Below are 10,132 nucleotides of genomic sequence, written 5' to 3' on the forward strand. Positions count from 1 at the left end.
AATAAATTTTTTTATTTTAAAAAATAAGTCATTTCTGGAGAAGATGTATGAAACTTTGCCTTAGCGCGCTGTTATGTGTCAATAACCAGAAAAAGAGAATATAGGAATAGAAAAGAAGAATAGACAGTAGGTTAAGAAGCTGGGAAAATATCCAAGGAATACAGATCGATTTCACGTTTTACGTGCTCTATTATTTATATTCTTAATCCTTAGGATCCTTAGAAGTGGACAAAATCGGCTAAGGCCTAGGGTGCCTTTTTCTCTCTCAAGCTTCTGTCTCAATTGACCTTGGTGATCGTTTCTTGATTGCTAGCTCCTCCTGTGGTTATGTCCTCATTCCCTGCTTCTGCTATCTCAGCTCTTTCTTTGACACGCGCTTTCCTACAACGGTAATTTCTCAGTGGCTTTTTAAACGTTGCCAATGGTAAAATTTTTTAAGGACCAACAGTAATTTTTTCCTATAAATATCAAGTCATTTTTGTTTCTTTTCACTCAAATTAAACTCTCTCTATTCTCTCTGAACTTTCAATTATCTTAATTTTCTCAAGTTTTGTTCAAAATTTTCCAATACACTTGTTTAAAAATATTATAGTTTTAGTTTATTATTTCATATATTATTCATTTCAATTAAATTTTCACGAATGACAAGCTCTCTGATTTGTCTCTACGACAAGCACATTTTTGTTGCTCAATCGATAATGGTAAGGAGAAATTTTAAATTTCATTATTTTCAATTAAGTAAATTTTAAAGTTTTTTAATTTTTTAAATGTTTTATTTTGTCAATATAAATAGGCAGATGATCATGTTTTGGTGGAGTTCATACATAAATTTTCAAAGAGCTTAGACACCAAAATTCGTAGTTATTTGCAAGACGGTCTTACATGCGTCTCGTATGCTCAGGGGCTACAAATTTGATCCTACACTTATCAGTGCATTGGTAGAAAGATGGAGACCCGATACACACATTCTATCTTCCATGCGGTGAGTGTACAATCACACTCAATGACATAACTTTACAACTCAATTTACCAATAGATAGGACATTCACTACGGGTTCAGCGGTCATTCCCAGTAAAAAGGACCTTTGCGAGGTATTTTTAGGGAAGGTTTCGAACAAGTTTCAAGGTGGTTGGATAGATATGAAGTGGTTGAAAAATAATTTCAAAGAACTTCTTAAGGACGTGACCGACATCTCAAAGAACAATATGCTTGAGTATTCATTCTGAGGTTAATTGAAGGCATTCTAATGCCCAGTAAATCTCTAAATTTGGTAGAAATAAGGTAGCTACTACACCTAGTCAACTTCAAAGAATCCGAACGACTAAGTTAGGGATTAACCGTGTTGGCCACGTTGTACCGAGAGTTGTGTCGGGTAACAGAACCGGACAAGATGTCAATCGGTGGTTGTCTGCTCCTACTATAGTCATGGGAGTGGTGGCAGCTACCATTTCAATGTCTCTGAGTGAAAGACCCTTATACATTCTCATTGGTGACAAGGTAAAATTCATTTGATAATAATATATAGTTAATATAATAAATGTTGTTTACTTATTATATGTTTGAATTAACATATTGCTTGAGTAGGTAGAACCATGGGCCGATTTATGTGGGACTATTGAAGCAGCTTGAAAATATCTGACTGTTGTTAGATCGACGCTCAGAAGTAAAGGTTAGTTATTGAATTTTTTTATACCTATAATAATTACGCAATGATTTAAAATTTAAAATTTTGTACATAATAGAATTTACAATTGTGCACTACAGTTTGAATCGATGCCATATGCCAATCCGCATATCATAGAATGCATTCCGCCCGAATTTTTTGTCATTCGGAGTATGTGGGACGCGAAGGTCCTATTAAAATTTTACGCGACGATAGAGATGTATGAATTGGATCGAGTGATGCAATAATTCAAGTGGAGGCAAAAAATTTTACCGCCACTACGAGGCATGGAAGCACTACACAAGTTTGATTTGCAAGGGAAGACCGACAAAAATTGGCGAGATTTCCACAATGAATACATCAACATTTGGGATCGTAGGATTAATTTCTTATCCATTCACAAACATTTTATCTCATCAGACACAACAACTGGTTTGAAGTACATGCCTTGGTTTAGAGTCACCGACAAGCTATATCTATTGTTGGTGGAGGCGAGGAGTAGGCAACTTCATCCCAATAGGCTACGACGACTACTCCAACATCGTAGGTTTGGAGCAAGTGTCGAAACGAGTTTGTCATTAGCTCTAACCCAAAAAACGGCCATCGATGTATGCACCACATCCTAATTAGTTCCCTTAATATATTTCTTATTTCTTTTTCTAACCCCATGTTTTATTCACAAGCACCACACTATGCACCATTGCAGCACCCTATATACACACCTCTTGCAGTTATGTATTTCGCACCACCTCCGTCCTCAATATATTATGCCCCGATGCTGACATCGATGTCGACACAAATGCCAAAACAAATGCTGACACCTGTATCAAAACCATTGTCATCATCAACTCCAATATTAGTGCCCACATCGATTGTAACACCCCTAACCCGTATCCGTCACCGGAGCAGGGTTATTAGGCATTACCAGACTTATACACTAGAAATTGTATAAAATCGAGACAAATTTTGCATTCCAAATCAAAACTTGTCATATTTCACCATAAAGTCCCTAATATGGGCCTACGGGGCCCAATACATGCTTTGGAAGTGGTTCGGGGCTAAACCGACAACTTTGAAAATTTTACCTTGAAGATAGGGGCACACGCCCATGTGGCCTGGGACATGGCCGTGTGGCCAGGCCGTGGGGCTCCCATGGCCTTGTGGCTAGCCCGTTTAGAATTCTGACTTGTAATTTCTTAAGTATCAAAGGGGCACACGGCCTGGGCACATGCCCATGTGGCTAGGCCGTGTGGTACACTGATTTTTCACCATTTTTAAGCCATTTTTACACGGTTTTCACACACGACCATGCTTAAAACCTGTGTCCTTTAGACGACCAAACAGACAGCCATGTCTTTTGCTCGTTTACTATTCTGACTTCATATTTAAGGATTCAGGGGACACACAGTCATTTCACACGACTGTGGGCTGTCCGTGTGTCACACACAGCCTAGACACACGCCCGTGTGTCTTACCCATGTAGACGAAATAAGGCCATTCCCTAGCCCTATTTCTCACCCAAACTTAACCAATTTCCTGCATGAAAACTTACAAGTATGTACCATTCATTTCAACCAATTTCCATCATTCAATCTAACATTTCCAACTTTTAACCATACCTTGAAGCTTACCTTTTCATTGGTTTGTAAATCATGTTTTATGACAGGTGATTTGTATCTTGTTGAACATGAACATACCACATTATCTCAAAATACATATTACTAGCCATTCCAATGGCTAGGTTGTAAACAAACATATTAAATCATCATTTGGCCTCAATAGCCTATATATGCCATTATATCAAAATGAGTTTATTGTTTATACCAATATTAAGGAGTTGATAGTGTAATGATGCTCCGACCCAATCCAACCTTCACGAGTTTCGAGCACTATAAAATAGGGAAAAATAAACCTAGTAAGCATTATATGCTTAGTAAGTTCATATAACCATACTACACTTACCACATATATATATCAAATAAATCACACATAAGGCAATTTATCCATCAATTTAGTAAGCTAGCAAATATGGCCTATACACAATCATTCAACCAAATTGGTTAGTATAAAACATTATTATGCATAGATGAACTCATCAAGTCATTTCTTCTTATTTCACTTGTTAATACATTTCCGTTGAATTTTTTAATTTCTGATGGATCTTTCCTTTTCTAGTTGTACACTCAAGGTGCACATTCCCTTTTCAAGTGGTACACACGAAGTGTACATACCCTATCCAATTTGTATACACAAAGTGCACATAACCTTTTTAAGTGTACATATATAGTGTACCTTTCCTTTTCAAGTCGTATACACAAAGTACACCTAACCTTTCCAAGTGTGCACACAAAGTGCACATAACCTTTTCATGTGGTATACACAAAGTATACCTTTCCTTTTCACATTCGATAGCCAAAAGCTATCCCTTTTCGCATTCGATAGCCAAAGCTATCCCTTTTCGCATTCGATAGCCGAAGCTATCCCTTTTCACATGGTACACACAATGTGTACATTTCCTTTTCATAATGAGATCAAAAGATTACTCTTTCGGGACAACTTTTTTGCAACACATGCAAGATCTCATTTATATCGGTAATCACCTGTCCAATCGAAAATTAATATTCAAACGGATTCATGTAATATCTTATCATTTACATGTAAATCATAAATCAATATTGGTTTATTACATGTACATACCAGTTACAAATCATGGTGCACATAATTCAAAAAATCAAATTCAACACATTTACATGCTTAATTTAGTTATACGAACTTACCTTGACAATTGATTGTATCTACTAATCCGAAACTTTTTCTTTCCCTCGATCTTTTTCTTTGTTCCACACTTCTGGATCAATTCAAGCTTGAGAAATTCCCTTTCTCTCTCCTAGTGTTTCCATGTATTTTATGAAGAAGAAGATGATATAAAATGGGTTTAATTCTATTTAATCATTTATCATACTATATTTAATTCAATTTTCAATTTAGTCCTTAACCTTTTTCAATTTTTCCATGGATGACTCATTAAAAATATCTACATGTTTTTCATCAATGGTCTAATTGCCATATAAGGACTTCTCACTTTTAATTCTATAGCTATTTAATCCTTATAACTACTAGAATTCAACTTTGACACTTTATTCAATTTAGATTTTTTTGCAATTAGACACATAATTGATAAAAATTTTCGATAATACCTATCATTTTATGCAATTTAAATAATTTCATTTTTCGGACTCGGATTCGTGGTCCTATAACCACTATTCTGATTTCACTAAAATTGGGCTGTTACAACTCTCCCCCTTATGGATTTTCGTCCTCGAAAATCTTACTAGTGAAGAGATTCAGGTACTGCCTTTTCATGATATCTTCAGGTTCCCAAGTAGCTTCTTTAATTCCATGTTTCTGCCAAAGAACCTTTACCAATGCTATTTTTTTATTTCTCAACTCTTTTGTTTCCCATGCTAAGATCTTAATTGGTTCCTTACTATATGTCATGTCAGACTGAATTTCTACTTCTGTTGGAGAGATAACATGTGATTGATTCAATCGATACCGTCTTAACATTGACACATGAAAAATATTGTGAATTCTTTCAAGTTCTGGCGGTAGTGCTAACCGATAAGCTACCGGTCCAATTCTTTCAATGATCTCATATGGTCCAATAAACCGATGACTTAATTTTCCTTTACGACCAAACCAGAGTACTTTCTTCCAGGGTGACACTTTCAAGAATACCTTATCACCAATCTCAAATTCAATTTATTTTCTTTTAAGATCAGCATAAGACTTTTGTCTGTCTGAAGCTGCTTTCAGGCTGTCTTATATCACCTTTACTTTTTCTTTAGTTTCTCGAATTAGATCAACCCCATGAATCTTCTTTTCACTGAGCTCTGTCCAGTACAATGGTGTTTTACATTTCCGACCATATAAAGCTTTATACGGTGCCGTTTCAATACTGGATTGGTAGCTATTATTAAAGGCAAATTCAATCAGAAGCAAATACCTTTCCCAGTTACCTTCAAATTCAAGCACACAACACCGTAACATGTCTTCTAAAATCTGGATCACCCGCTCTGATTGACCATCAGTTTGAGGATGCAATGCAGTACTAAAATGCAACTGTATCCCCAGTGCTTCTTGTAATTTATACCAAAATCGGGATGTAAACCGAGGATCTCTATCAGAAACAATAGAAATCACTACACCATGCAATCTAACGATTTTAGAGACATACAATTCGGCTAATTTATCTAATGAAAAGTCCATACGTACCGGTATGAAATGTGCCAACTTTGTTAATCGGTCAAAAACTACCCAAATGACATCTTTCTTTCTTGGTGACATAGGCAATCCCATTACAAAGTCCATGGTAATTCTTTCCCATTTCCACTTCGGTATATTGATTGGCTGAATAACCCTGAAGGCACCTGATGCTCAGCTTTTACTTGTTGACATATTAAACATTTAGCTACGAATTAAGAAATATCTCTTTTCATTCCCGGCCACCAATACATCTTTTTCAAATTATTATACATTTTATTACTACCCGGATGAATTGACATTGTACTATTATGAGCTTCATACAAAATCTTTTGTACCAGTTCTAAGTTCTTCGGAATACATATTCTGTTTTTAAACAACAAGCAATTATCAGTCCCAAGTTGAAACTCTGAATCAGAATTCTTTTGACATTGCTCCCGTTTAACTTGTAACTCATTGTCACTCTTCTGTGCTTCATAGATTTGTTGTATAAATGTCGGTCTAGCTTTCAATTCAACTACAACCGAACCATCATCTGACAAAGATAACCGGGTGTTCATTGCTCTTAAAGTAAACAAAGATTTCCTGTTCAGTGCATCTGCCACAACATTGGCCTTTCCCGGATGATATTCAATAATCAAATCATAATCCTTTTTTAATCGAGCCACCTACGTTGCCTCAAATTCAAGTTTTTCTATGTCATTAAATTCTTCAGACTTTTATGGTCAGTGTAAATATGACATTTTTCACCATATAAATAATGCTGCCATATTTTCAATGCAAACACTATGGCTATCAGTTCAAGATCATGTATCAGGTAATTTCTTTCATGTGGTTTAAGTTGTCTTAAAGCATAGGAAACCACTTTACCTTCTTGTATCAAAACACAACCTAAACCATTTAAAGATGCATCACTATAAATTACAAATTCCTTACCCGATTCAGGTTGTACCAGTACAGGTGCTTCAGCCAACAAAGTCTTCAGTCTATCAAAACTCTGATGACATTTATCATTCCACTCGAATTTTACATATTTCTACAACAAACGAGTTATCAAAGAAGCAATCATTGAAAATCCTTTAACAAACCTTCGATAATATCCGGCTGAGCCTAGAAAACTTCTGACCTTTGACACGTTCTTTGGTGGACTCCAATTAATAATTGCTGAAATTTTGTTTGGGTCAACCCTGATGCCTTCAACAGATACAATGTGACCAAGAAAGCTAACTTCCCGTAGCCAAAATTCACATTTACTAAACTTGGAATACAATTGTTTTTCCTGTAAAGTTTTCAACACAATCCTCAAATGTTCAGCATGTTCATATTCATTTCGAGAATAAACTAAAATATCATCTATGAATACCACGACAAACCTGTCTAGGTACGGTCTAAAAATCCTGCTCATTAAATCTATAAACACTGCTGGTGCATTTATTAATCCAAATGGCATCACCAAGAATTTGTAATGACCATATCTAGTTCTGAAAGCTGTCTTTGGAACATCTGAATCCTTCACCCAGAGCTGGTAATAACCCAAACGAAGATCAATCTTTGAAAATACAGTAGCTCCCTTCAACTTATCAAATAAGTCATCAATTCAAGGTAGTGAATATTTATTCCTTATAGTGACTTCGTTGAGATGTCGGTAATCAATACACAACCTCAAAGATCCATCTTTCTTCTTTACAAATAACACTGGAGCACCCCATGGTGAGAAACTAGGTCGAGCAAAACCCCTGTCAATTAATTCTTGTAACTGCGTCTTCAACTCTTTTAACTTGACAGGAGCCATTCAATAAAGTGCTATCAATATTGGTGTTATTCCCGGAATTAAATCTATAGAGAATTCCACTTCTCTAATAGGTGGTAAACCAGACAATTCTTCTGGAAACATGTCTAGAAACTCATATACAACTGGCACAAATTGAATCTTTGACTCGGTTACCTTAGTATCTAACACGTAAGCAAGATAAGCATCATACCCCTTCCTCATACATTTCTGTGCTGCTATTGCTGAAATCATATTAAATAATCCATCTAGCTTGTCAGATTCTATATGAAGTAACTCAATGTCTTGACACTTCAACATAATGTACTTCTTCTTACAATTAACCACTACATCATGTTGGGTTAACCAATCCATTCTCAATATCACATCGAATTCATCAAAAGGCAGTAGCACTAAATTAGCCAAGAAACATTTACCCTTCACCATAAGTGGACAATTTTTATAAACTTTATCCACCTTTACACATTAACCCTAAGGATTTGAAATTTCCACCACAAATTCAGTGAATTCGGCAGGTAAATTTTTAACATTTACTAAATTTGTGCATATATACGAGTGTGTGGAACCAAGATCAATTAATGCAGTAATATCAATATCTAATAAAGAAAAAGTACCAGTAATGACATCTGGCACTAAAGCATCTTCTCGAGCTCATATGACATATGTTCTTGCAGGAGCTCGAGCCTCAGATTTATCATTTGAATATTTTGTAGCGCTTCGGCTACCACTGATATTTTCGGGATGTCTAGGTGGTCTGCCCCTTGAAGTAGTGTTACCTGGTTTTGAAGTCTGTTCAGCATCTCTTTCTACTATTTCTGGACAATCTTTCAAGAAGTAATCAAATAAACCAAATTTATAACATGCACCGGTTTTCATTCGACATTCCCTATGATGAAATTTGTTACAATGTTTACATTTTGACTTCACGTTTCCCACACTTTCAACACTAGTCACTGACGGTGACGAAGACTTGGGATTAAAGCGTTGACAACCATGCTTTTTACTGAAATACTCAGCTGAAGTAGTAGATCCTTCTTGATACCTCTTTGATTTCTTTGAAGAAAATGATTGAGACCTATTAATAGGTCTTTTTCCAAAAGATCGGGCTTCTCGGTTTGCCTTTTTCTTTTCTTTACTTAGCTCTTCAGCTTTCTTTACACGATCAGCAAGTGCTGCAAACTCTCTTATTTCCAAAATTCCAATCAATAACTTTATATTTTCATTTAATCCTTTCTCGAAACATTTACACATTTCTACCTCTGTTTGTACCCATTCACTAGCATATTGGTTTAACCGTACAAACTCCCTTTCATATTTCACAAAGGTCATGTTCCCCTATTTTAATTCTAGAAATTCTTTCCTTTTCTGATCTAGGAATCTTTGACTAATATATTTCTTTCTAAATTCAGATTGAAAGAATTCTCAAGTAATATTTTCTTTTAGAACCGCTGAACTTCCTGTTTTCCACCAGTGATAAGCCATGCCCTTTAACAGAGATACAAAACATTTCAAGCATTCAACTGGAGTACGTGATAATTCGTCCAACACTTGAGTAGTATTTTTAGCCAAAATTCAGCTTTTTCTGGATCATCATCAATTGTAGCTCTAAATTCCTCAGCTCCATATTTTCTAAATTTATCCACTGGGGCCTTACCAATTTTAATAGTTTCAATACCCGATGGTCTCTCAAGAACAGTCTGAGTATTTGGTGGGGGAGGTTGTGATTGAAAAGCAGTTGAATTTCTTCTCAAATATTCGGGAAACCATTTATCCAACATTTCAAAGAAAGCCTCTTTAGCTTAATCACTTTGGCCCTCTGATTCAGACCTTCTACTACTACTACCATTTATAGCTAGTCGTACAAAAGCTTGAGAAGCACTCTCAGCTTTCTTAGATTCTCTGCTTGCTTGGTTGGAAGATATTTACTATATGAAAAACACATTTAAAATGGTCAGGAGATATCACACTATCATCAATTATATAATGGCATGTATAGTTAAATTCACACTTGCTACATTAGTCCAAGAATCAGCTAAATCGTAGCTCTGATACCACTAAATGTAACAGCCCTAACCCGTATCCATCACCGAAACAAGGTTACGAGGCATTACCAGACCTATACACTAGCAATTGTATAAAACTGAGACAAAAATTTTGCATTCCAAATCAAAACTTGTCATATTTCACCATAAAATTTCTAATATAGGCCTACGGGACCCAATACATGCTTTGGAAGTGGTTCGGGACTAAACTGACAACTTTAGAAATTTTACCTTTAAGATAGGGGCACACACCCGTGTGGCCTGGGACATGGCTGTGTGGCCAGCTCGTGTGGAATTCTGACTTGCAATTTCTTAAGTATCAAAGGGGCACACAGCCTGGGCACACGCACATGTGGCTAGGCTGTGTGGTACAC

This window comes from Gossypium hirsutum, chromosome A08 (assembly GCF_007990345.1).
Source record: "Gossypium hirsutum isolate 1008001.06 chromosome A08, Gossypium_hirsutum_v2.1, whole genome shotgun sequence".
Lineage (NCBI taxonomy): Eukaryota > Viridiplantae > Streptophyta > Magnoliopsida > Malvales > Malvaceae > Gossypium > Gossypium hirsutum.